Source organism: Periplaneta americana, chromosome 1, assembly GCF_040183065.1.
Source record: "Periplaneta americana isolate PAMFEO1 chromosome 1, P.americana_PAMFEO1_priV1, whole genome shotgun sequence".
NCBI lineage: Eukaryota > Metazoa > Arthropoda > Insecta > Blattodea > Blattidae > Periplaneta > Periplaneta americana.
In genome coordinates, this window is record NC_091117.1 from 216,866,153 (window position 1) to 216,879,072 (window position 12,920).

Consider the following 12,920-nt stretch of genomic DNA (forward strand, 5'->3'; position numbering starts at 1 on the left):
AAGAAAGAAAGAGAGAAAGAAAGATAGAAAGAAAGAAAGAAAGAAAGAAAGAAAGAAAGAAAGAAAGAAAGAAAGGAGAAAATTGTTAGTTATATATAAATCAGTCTGTATAATTAATCTTGCTAGAATAGAACAGAAAGAACTAACAAGTGAAAAGTTAATATAATTTCGAGTTTTAACAAGAAAAACATGCAACTCAAATATTGTATCTAATATCACCAGTTGTTCTATCACGACATACTCTTCACATGAAGCGTTAAATTGCCAACAGCAATTCCATAGTAACAGCATAAAATTTACGAATGCGCTAGTTTCATGTTTATCGAGTTAAGAAGCCTTTCCTAGGAGACGGTTTTATTTTCATTTGATCGCTTTTTTACATCTTTCCATTCAAACATTTGCTGTGGTGTGTCGCCGTTGTGAGTGAAGACAGTCTATCTGGCAATAAACGCTCGGGGATAAAACTTGCCGATATATCAACGTTTTCGTCTTTACAGCCCGATACCAGTTTATGAATTGTCGACAAAATTTACAGGTTTAGATAACAAACTCAGAGCCAGCCGACAAGCTAATCTTTCGTTAAATCTTGATATTGATTACTTTGACTTCAAATGTGATTGTGACTTTAATTGTAGCAGTCCTTAAGAGAAAAGTCAGGCAGACTATAAAATAAACCCAATAAATTTCCATTTTACGAAGTTCAGCAATAAAGGGGCAATATTCAAAGCAGTTCTCCTTGTTCGCCGGTGTCATGATGGTGTTTTGAGCAGAGGTACGTGGGTTCAAATTAAGAGGAGAGTGATGGATTCTACAGGGAGATATACTCCTAAGCATGACTTCCTTCATAATTGGAATCAACGAAGGCTAGCGTCGTAGATTACGACTCTTAAAAGCAGTGTTGCCAAACTGTGTGGAATTCTAGAAAATGTGTGGAATTTTGATTAATGTCTGGAATGATTGCTTACTTACAAATGACTTTTAAGAAACCCATAGGTTCATTGCCGTTCTCACATAATACCGCCATTGGTCCCTATCCTGAGCAAGATTAATCCAGTTTCTATCAACATATCCCACCTCCTTCAAATCCATTTTAATATTATCCTCCCATCTATGTCTCTGCCTCCCCAAAGATCATTTTCCCTCCGGCCTCCCAAATAACACTCTATATGCATTTCTCGATTCGCCCGTACGTGCTACATGCTCTGCCCATCTCAAACGTCTGGATTTAATGTTCCTAATTATGTCAGGTGAAGAATACAATGCGTGTAACTTTCTCCATTCTCCTGTAACTTCATCCCTCTTAGCTCCAAATATTTTCCTAAGAACCTTATTTTCAAACACCCTTAATCTCTGTTCCTCCCTCAAATAGGAAGTCCAAGTTTCACGACCATACAGAACAACCGGTAATATAACTGTTTTATAAATTCTAACTTTCGTATTTTTTGACAGCAGACTAGATGACAGAAGCTTCTCAACCGAATAATAACAGGCATTTCCCATATTTAAACTGCGTTTAATTTGGAAGAGGAAATCTACTACAGTGAATTGGTTAGGTCAATGGCTGAGAATAGACTGCCTACTGAAGGATGCACTGGAAGGAATGGTGAACGGGAGAAGAGTTCGGGGCAGAAGATGATATCGAATAATGGAAACGCTAGAAGCAAAAAGGGGAACGGGAAGACAAGTAATGCAAGGCGAAAACTAGGAGAAAACAAGGAGAACAAGGGGAATGGAACGACAACAAGAGGAACATAATGAGAACAAAGGGAATATAAGGACAACAATGGGTCTACAAGGGGAATATGAAGTTAACAAGGAGAATACAAGAAGGACAAGGGGATACAAAGACAAGAAAGACAAGGCCAAGATTAAGATGAAATCAAGAAGAACAAGTACAAAGAGAACAAAGGGAATTTAAAAAGTATAAAGAGAACAAAGGGAATACAAGAAGCACAAGGAGAATATAAGGAGAACGGGAAGGCAAGGAGAAGAAGATGAAATCAAGGAAAACATAGGGAAGAAAAGGAAAAGCTATATTACTCCTGTCGACAGGTGATGGTACTCGTATTGTTCTACATAAAGATATGCAGCGTAGTGAAGGTATGGACTTTTTTATATTTTCTTATAGTTTTCCTCCTCCTTTTCGTCCTCAGTTTTTCTTCTTCTCGTCACTTTTCATCTTGTCTTTCATTATCTCATCGTTGTCTGCTTGATATTAAGGCAATTGAAGGATTCAGAGCCATAGTGGGCCAAGCGCCATTTACTAAAGCCGTATAAAACAAGGATTAAAATCACAGGTCTGGAGACGTTTTCGCTCGAGCTCTAAGTAGTTCATAGCATAATCCGATAGGTAGCGCACACGCATGATAGGTAAAATTGTCAAGAGCGATAAATCCTCGAACGGTATAAGCCGAGCGTTAGACATTCTTTCTTGTTACAGAGATGAACTGTGTAGTAACATCATAGATGTTTATCATTTCAAAACTTTGCAGTGTTTAATTAACCTCTCCATAGTACAACTACAAAACTTTCTTTAAAATGTAATATAAATGTTGTAGGTAATTTTTTTTTTCCACACAGGAGTGATTTTGTTTTTGCCACATCTGATAGCTGTTATTGGATGTAAATGTAATTATTATAAACGGAGAACACAATAACGATAATGCAAGAAATGTATCAAGTGTTCTAGTAATAATAGTAATAATCTCTAATAATTAGTGTATCAATCTTTGCGTCTGTAACAGTTGTGCAGCATGATTATTCGTTTTATTATATTTTCTGTGGCATTATCTCTGTACCAATATTGTTATTAATCTACTGCTATATCAATAATATTTTGTAAAACGTTTCTACATTGTCGCACTATATAGGCGGAACCCTATGTATGGACCTATCATATTATACAGGGTGTTTAAAAATACAGGGCATAATTTCAGGTATGTATTTCCCACATGTAGACAATCAAAATAGTTCATTACAACATGTGTCCGGAAATGCTTTATTTCCGAGTTATGGCCTTCACAACATTGAAATTCACCGGAACGTTTTTCTTTCCGCAGGTCGTTGCCGTCAAAGGAGACATTAAGAGGGCACTCTGACAGTTCATTCCGAGGCGAAGGTTACATTCAGTGTTGTGTAGGCGTTAGACTTTGCGACATGTATTCAAATCAAGAGCTGGCAGAGACACACTTCATGTACGGTAAGACGGACGGCAATGCTGCGCTGGCTCGTCGTTTGTACCAGGAGAGGTACCCACAGCGACAATGTCCAGATCGGAAGACAATTTGTACGTCTCCATTACCGTCTGTGCGAGTATGGAAAATTTAACTCTCCTGGTTTGGGAAGGGGACGACCAAGATCTACAACTCCAGAAGTACAGGAGGAGATTCTGGAGGCTGTGAACATGACTCCTTCTATCAGCACACGAAGGGTAGCGTTGCAAGTCAATGTTCCTCATACGACTGTCTGGAGACTGTTGAAAGAGTATCAATTGTATCCTTGTCATTTGCAACGTGTACAGGCCCTGTCACCAGCAGATTACTCTGCACGAGTTAGGTTCTGTCAGTGGTTCTTGCAGCAGTGTGGTGTAAATCCGAACTTTCCTGCCTTAGTATTATTTACAGATGAAGCACAGTTCACACGAGATGGCATAACAAATTTCCACAATCAGCATGTATGGGCGTATGAAAACCCACGTGCAACTGTTCCATCTCATCACCAGGTGCGGTTCTCCCTCAACATGTGGGCTGGTATCATTGGTGATCGATTAGTTTTACCCCATGTAGGCTACTTGTAAACAGACTTACGGGGCAGGCATTCTGAGGACATACGCAATACTCCTGGAGATTGGGATCGTGTTCGCAGGTCAATGAGACATCGATGTGAGGTCTGTATTCAAGCAGGAGGTGGATATTTTGAACATCTTCTGTAATGACAACGACCTGCGGAAAGAAAAACGTTCCGGTGAATTTCAATGTTGTGAAGGCCATAACTCGGAAATTAAGCATTTCCGGACACACGTTGTAATGAACTGTTTTGATTGTCTACATGTGGGAAATACATACCTGAAATTATGCCTCGTATTTTCGAAACACCCTGTATAGGTGGAACACTATGTATGGACCTATCATATTATATATGTGGTAAATGAAATATTGAATAATTATTAATTAGGAATAATAACTGTATATCGAAGTTTTTCATACTATTTTATTTATAACTTCATGTTACTGTTTCGGTACGTTCCATTAAACGTTTGTCATAAACGCAGAAAATAAAGCCTTATTTTTACCGTGTGAGCAAAACATATGTGTATCTTATCTGTCGCCTTCCATACAAGATAAGACATGTCGGTGAGATGACCTTGTACTGTGCTTCTATTTATTACGAGCGTATCACGACCGATCGTATCTCTCTCAAGGGTACGACACTCGACCGAGTTCAAGCGAGCGATTTAACTCCAATGCAGCACTCTGGTTAAAATGAAGTTATTACCATAATTTTTCTCTGTTTTTAATAAATGGCGCTTGGCCCACTATGGCTCTGAATCCTTCAATTGACTCTTACGATACAATTTCGTCCTCCTTAAAGTTTATCTGACGGTTTTCTTTCAACGAGTTTTTATTTTAGGATGTATCTTGGGCTCCTTCTAGCACCTATTCTTACATATTCTTCTTCCATGTCGGCAAGATGCTTTTGTACGAAGCTGAAAATTGTTGAAATTTCAATTCGTTTGTAATAACTAAGTTTTTTATTTGCACGAAAGTGTGAAGCTGAGTATCGGATTTTCTTTAAACACTTCTTTTGTTAACTTTTGTAGCCTGTCTGTTCATAATGGTAATGACTTCATGAACTCGTTAACCAAACTGCTATCTCCTTTGTAAAGCGGTCTATTCTTAGAGTACATCGCATATCCTGTCACTGGTCAGTACCGAATTTACTCCGACTGTTATGGTAATAGTAACACAATGGTTGCATTTAATACGGAACCATTTACCAATCAATAAATCAATCGAATCAATTAACCAATATGTAGGAAGCTCGGTATATATCACGTTGCTCCTTTGTGTGCAAGGCGAGTCGTGTTTCAATCTGGGCTGGAAGATCAAATGGCCTATACAACTTCAATCAGGTCACTGTCGTTCCGTTCATAATACCGTCCGTATCACTGCAACTGCCCGTTTTCACGTGTAATTTAGAAATTCATGATATCTACATTTAAACAACTTTAAACAAGATGAACGGAATCGTACAGTTCAAATCCCGGACAGCTGTTACCTGCACATGATTCCTTTTAATGTTAATTATTGCTATTATTCTTAGTTGGATAGTTACACTTGTTTCATTAAACGTGTTGTGCTATAACAGATGGCTGGTTTTAAGCTTAGCCACTGCATTGATTCAACGATTGTAAACTCACTCAGTCAGTCAGTCACTCACTCACTCACTCACTCACTCACTCACTCACTCACTCACTCACTCACTCACTCACTCACTCACTCACTCACTCAATTAATGAAACAATCGTTCAATCACTCAATCAGTCGTTCAATCAATTACTCGATCAATCAACAAATCAGTCAATCAACCAAGTCATAAATAAATAAATAAATAAATCATTCATTCATTTTAGCCGTTTGATATGGTCTGAACCGTTTGGGGAGACATAAATTAAAATAAATATAACATTTATAATGGGGGTGCTGTAGAATTTCAATTTCAATTTCAATTTATTTGGCCATCAGACATACAGTTTTAGGCTTTGTCAGAATACATTGAAAAAACATATAAATGCATTTAAAAAACACTAATAATAGAAACAGTAAAATTTAAGTAATGCAATGAAAACACGAAATTACATGAAACTTTTAAATTGAAAAAAAAAAACTAACTAAATTGCAATTAAACTTATTTATTAAAATACAATTTCATACAAATTTGTGTTGAAAAACTCAGCAACAGAAAAATGATTGTAACTAATCTAAATAACTTTATTAAGAAACAATTTCGTGTGAATTTATGTTAAGAAACTCATCTACAGAGTAGAAAGGATTAATTAAAAGCCAATTATAAAATCTAGCTTTGAAACTATTGGTTGGTAACTTATAATATTGACTGGGAAGCTTATTATATAATTTCATCCCCATGACAGAAAAATTTGTACTAGTTTTATGTAATCTACAATATGGAATATTAATTTGTTCACTATTTCTAATTTCATGATCATGTATATTGGCTATTAATGAGTAATTGTCTATATTTTGTCGAGTGTAAAGGACTAGGTCGTATATATATAAATTTATGACAGTTAATATCTGTGATTGTTTGAAAAGAGGTCGACAATGTTCAAGATAGTTTGATTGACATAGAATTCTAATGGCTTTCCTTTGCAAAATCAAGACGCTCCCAATTTTGCTACCATTTCCCCAGAAAATTAAGGCATACCTAATTATCGACTGAAAGAACGAAAAGTAGGCACATCTTAAATAATTTTGAGAAACTCATGTCACTAATTTCTTTAATAAATATATAACTCTTGACAATTTTGTGCATATATATTCGATATTTTTTTCCCATGTTAAACTGGAGTCTATAAAAAGTCCTAGAAATTTGGTATAGTTTTGTATGTTATCCTTTTTTATTACATGATTTAGGGTAAAAGTTATGTTGATAACTCATTTCAGTTCCAATATTTATTTATTCATTTAATTAATTAATTTATTTATTTATTTAACTAGCTAGCTTGTGAATACAAATTAAATTCATAAAACAAAAATGTTTCTAGCCGCTACCGTAAGAGCCAGGCTCGTGTACGGTGTGGTCTTAGCCAATAATACAGTATAACAGAAAGTTTACAAGGACAGTTTACTAAATACAGTAAGTAACTTAATTCAAACTAATAAATACAACACAAGAGCAAGAATAAAGAAGAAAGAGAAAGACACACATTTAATATAAATTCACAATCCGACAGAAGCCAGTGAAATTCAATAAAGACATGAATATAGTCGACAGAAATAAAGTAAAAAAATACATTTGTTAATATTATATATCATGGATAATTTTATAAATTTCTTTTTTAAAAGCTTCAATTTTAAGATATTTCAAATTTGGAAAATGGTTTGTAATTTTATTATAAAGTCTTGGGCCGAAACTTTAGGCTCAATTAATGGGAAAGTAGGGTTTTGTCTTCGAGTACGATTATGAGGATGGCAGTGAACCTACGGGTTCTCTAAAAGCCATTTGTAAGTAATTCGTCTTTGAGCTGCCAAATTGAAGATAACTACGGGTGTTCGTGTCAGCACGCTTCATTTCGACCTACAGCAATAATGTCTCAGAATATGACCCTCTTACTGGATGGTTCCTTGCGCCACATGCAATGCTCGTGCATGTGTACATAGTATTTAACCTCTTAACCTCTGAAGCTCTATCCTGCCTACGTTATTGCACGAGGATTGGAATAAGGTCTCGTAAAAGGAGGACAATATATAGTTCAATATCACGGTACTAAAAGTGCTATATATATATATATATATATATATATATATATATATATATATATATATACTTTATAATATATCTGTGGTGTTCGGGTAAAGGGTTATAAGTCATTTTTTTGTTCAGGTCGAATTTTGTTCCCCAGATGAACACACAAGTTAAATTATACAAGTGGGTGTGCAAAAATCAAAGAATACTAGCAGTTGATGTGTTTTATTTCTGTAGAAAATTATTTGTAATAAGGGTTCCAAGTTTAATTTTCATTTATCTCCGAACTCATTTTTATGACTTATCTCCCTTTACCCAAACACCACAGATATATTATATTATATATTACTAGTGGCTTGTGCAGCTAATGCTGCTAACTAAGTTCATTAGAAGTTCAAATTTATTTCCAATGAAGAATATCAGACATTTTGGAAGTAATTTGCTTCCATAATAATGAAATATAGACCTACGCCTCTGTATGGTTTTATTCATGCTAAATACTTTTTATTTAACCCATACATCTTCAGTTCTTGAGTTCCAATGCGAAAACGCAAGTAACAATGTCAGAACGATCAGTCGGTTTTACATGTGGGAGTGAAGCAATAGCTATTTCAGGTTATTGTGGATTGTAGGTTAGAGTTATGAAAATATCTTCTCTTCTCTTCTCTTCTCTTCTCTTCTCTTCTCTTCTCTTCTCTTCTCTTCTCTTCTCTTCTCTTCTCTTCTCTTCTCTTCTCTTCTCTTCTCTTCTCTTCTCTTCTCTTCTCCTTTTCCTTTCCTTTTCTTTTCTTCCTGCTTTCTTGTTTTTGCCTTCTTTCTCCATTCGCTTGCTTTCTACGTGGTTGTCAATCTCTCCTACTGTATCTTAGATCCTTGTAATTTTCACAAGTTTCATATTCAATCTCTACATTGCCTTCAGCGTCATCGTCAGCATCATCATCTGAACTTTCATCTATAATCTGCAGAGTAGTGTCGATCACCACGTAAGTTTTCATCCAGTGTTACTTTGTTAGATAAAACACACTTAAGGGAATAAATAAACTGCACTAACAAAAAATTTTCTGTTAATACTATTGATACGTAAATCTGACGTACACTTCCAAATAATTATATCTCATAATAAGTTGGCCAAGCATATAAGTTGCAACCTGCTGTCACGACTACTATAGTCAGCAACTGAAAGACGGAGGCATAGCTAGAAGAAGGAGGTGCTCTCTTGGCGGGAAAAGTAGTGATGATCAATTGTTTATCCATTATACGTCAAAATTACGTACGACAGAAGTTTTAAACAATGGCATTACTTCCTTGTGAGCAGGAAGAAAACCATTGTTTGGTCACAGTATAGAGATATGTTCTCTACACTGTGGTTTGATTTCCACATATCCTACAAGTTTAATACAAGTAGTGTTAAGTTCATAACAATAACCTTAGTATCTCGTTATCATTATATTACTTCTGTTCAAATAATTATCTACAATAAGATGGAAAGATGTTTATGAGATTATACGTTCTCGTGCATAAAATCGAAACTTCACGTTGATGTCGATGTTATAGGCATTCCTAGTTTATAGTCTCAACAAATGTTGACGCAACATCCGTCGATGGACCACGCTGTTACGTAAGTTTTATTTAAAAAAGAATATTCTGCGACAAGATTTGGTAGCTATCAAAACGATAAAAATTTATTGAAAATAAATAATATACATTGAATATTATAAAGATGAATAGAGATGGTGATTGATGATGTTGAAAGAAGATTTTAAAGAGGTTGATGCAATTGTCTGAAGAGTCTTATCAGGAATCATTAATTTTCTGAGGATCTCCAATGTAAATTTGGGAATTGTTTCTCGCGCACCAAACATAAGTCCAATGACATTCCAATCTTGAATATTATATTTATGACTGAGATCATCACAGCATGGAAGGTAAGTAGCGCGTTTCTCTTCATGTACCTGCTTTGGTTGATCTTCATTAATTTCGAACCTTACAGTGGGGTCAAGAATGAGACCAGTTTTTTTTATGTCGGTCAATTATTATGATGTCAGCACGCCGTGTAGATCCTTCCGTAGAAAGACTTAAATTTTACAGCAAATTGTATTGGAGGGTGTTGGTGGAGGGGACAAGGAATGTCAATATTTAGAGATTTTATGATATAAAGCGCATATTATTATTGCAAGTGGCAACTGGGACTACAGAACTGTCCAATCACAACAAATTTAAAAGAGGAAATGTTCGTGTAAGGTAACGTAGCACTTGGTACACTGTTTAAAAACCAGGAATGTTCAGGTATTCGCCAACATTATTTTATTTTTACTTTATATCTCTGGATTATGTGCTGCTGTTATTGAATACGATACGACATGAAAATACTGGAAATGATACACATGTATTCGCTTCGTCATAATCTAAGTGAAGAAATAGTAGGACTCCAGGAAAGAGACAGAAGATCGCACTGAAGATTGGCCTCATCCTCGACAGATACAATTGTCGCAAATAATTATCCCAAACCGGGTGACTGTGAGGGATTCCCACTGATGCGGAAGAACTGAAGGTGAAAGCGGAAGTGGAATTCACTGAGAATTTTGGGAAATACAGAGGAAAGGGCGGTAAATGAGCCACCGTGTGGATGGGAGAAGGTTGGTTTCTCCGACGTGCTCGCTCCTGGTGAACTCGTTCCGTGCGATGCCCGGACCACGTGACTCATTTCACTCTCACGTTTCACTTTCCCTTGGAAAAAACACGCCAAGGCAAGTCGCACACTGCAGAGAGCAGCTTACTTGCCGACCAGCAGTCCACACCACTCATTAGTTCACATTCCGGTCTTAGATGCCAAACGTTCGCTTGTGGTCTATGTATGAGATGTGAGAGTCGACACGAAACACTGACTGTTGTAATGATTCTGAATATCGTAATAATCAAGTTTATGTGTGAAAGGCATGTTGGTCCGACAAGTTAACAAATTTAAAGAAAATAAATATCAAAGGTCCTTCAATAACTGTCTATTCAAAATACAAAATATTACATTAGGCTACATGAACGTATCTTTGACTGGCGCTTTCGCTATTATAATAGCATCTTCAGGTCAGACTTGCGTGATGTTTCATATAAAGACGTAGATGGACAAGTAACATCGAAATGTATTAAGGTACATGACGTGAGAATATAAAAAACTACAATGATAAGAAAAACAAGTAAAATTTGACTTATGAACAGTCGAATATATATATATATATATATATATATATATATATATATATATATATATATATATATATATACAGGATGTTTCGAAAATACGGGGCATAATTTCAGGTATGTATTTCCCACATGTAGACAATCAAAATAGTTCATTACAACTTGTGTCCGGAAATGCTTTATTTCCGAGTTATGGCCTTCACAACATTGAAATTTACCGGAACCATACCTCATGTTTTAGAAGACACTCCACTGATCAAACGTCAACACATTCACTTCTTGCATGGTGGCGCTCCTGCACACTTCAGTCGTACGGCTCGCCAGTACTTGGATCGAAGGTTTCCTGATCGATGGATAGGTAGAGGTGGCCCAATTGCTTGGCCTCCACGCTCACCTGATCTGAACCCTCTCGATTCCTACTTGTGGGGTGATTTAAAATCATTGCTTTATTCGTCTCCGGTGCCTGATTTGGAATCCCTTCGGAATCGAATTGTGGCATGTTCTGAGGACATACGCAATACTCCTGGAGTTTGGGATCGCGTTCGCAGGTCAATGAGACATCGATGTGAGGTCTGTATTCAAGCAGGAGGTGGACATTTTGAACATCTTCTGTAATGACAACGACCTGCGGAAAGAAAAATGTTCCGGTGAATTTCAATGTTGTGAAGGCCTTAACTCGGAAATGAAGCATTTCCGGACACATGTTGTAATGAACTATTTTGATTGTCTACATGTGGGAAATACATACCTGAAATTATGCCCCGTATTTTTTAAACACCCTGTATATATATATATATATATATATATATATATATATTGAAGTCTGCAAAACTTCAATTTTCTTTCTGTTTCTATACAGGTCCCTTCACTAAAACTTATTATTGATTTTTGCAGATTTTGCAATGTGCTGTCACGTCGTGATGACTGATGCAAAACAATATTTTAATTTGTTATTCTTTTAACTGTTTTTGTGTCTCTATTTTAAGCTGCATATATGTTTTGCAGACTTCAATTTTTAAACAAATTTTGATCTATAAGCTGCACACATGTTTCTGCAGGCTTTAACTCCAAATACTTTTATGTATTTATTTTGAGACCTCATGAAGGTTTAACTGTCATATATATATATATATATATATATATATATATATATATATATATTCTACTGTTCATAAGTCAAATTTTACTTGTTTTTCTTATCAGTGTAGTTTTTTTATATTCTCACGTCATGTACCTTAACACATTTCGATGTTACTTGTCCATCCACGTCTTTATATGAAAAGCTTAATATCACGCAAGTCTGACCTCAAGATGCTATTATAATAGCGAAAGCGCTAGTCAAAGATATGTTCATGTAACCTATGTAATATTTTGTATTTTGAAGAGACAGTTATTGAAGGACCTTTGATATTTATTTCCTTTAAAGTTTATGTGTAATAAAATATAGTGGTTATCTATTAACAAGTACTGATATAAAACACAAACTGTTATAATGTTTCTGAATAACATAATAATCAAGCTCGCTGCCCAATAAACCTGTTTTACCGCAATCAATGCGAGCTCCCATGTTTTGTGCCGCCTTCTTATATCTGTTCATGTTTTTGGATGATAGTAGTACTACACTTTGGGATTCTACCTTCCTCCATCCTCAGTTTATGTCCTTTTCAACTTATATTCTTCAATTATTACTATTTAATACGAAAAAAATTCGTACCGGCACCGGGAATCGAAGCGAGGACCTCTCAGCTCTGCGCGCTGAGCGCTCTTTCCAACTGAGCTATGCCGGGACACGATCCACGGCGCCGGCCGAACCCCTCTCGTAATACTATTTACGGCCTTACTACCTGCATTTGAGACGATACAAGTCATATTTGCAGGAGCGCATATTTAAATGACTTTATGGCCATATTCAACATCAGTTCGTGATAACTGATAACAGTTAATACATCACATATTTATTTTGTATGAGGTCTCGCCCACCTCAACTGATGTTGAATATGGCCATAAAGTCATTTAAATATGCGCTCCTGCATATATGACTTGTATAGTCTCAAATGCAGGTAGTAAGGCCGTAAAAAGCATTATGAGAGGGGTTCGGCCGGCGCCGTGTATCGTGTCCCGGCATAGCTCAGTTGGAAAGAGCGCTCAACGCGCAGAGCTGAGAGGTCCTGGGTTCGATTCCCGGTGCCGGTACGAATTTTCCTCGTACTAAATAGTAATAATACATATTGGTTACTTCA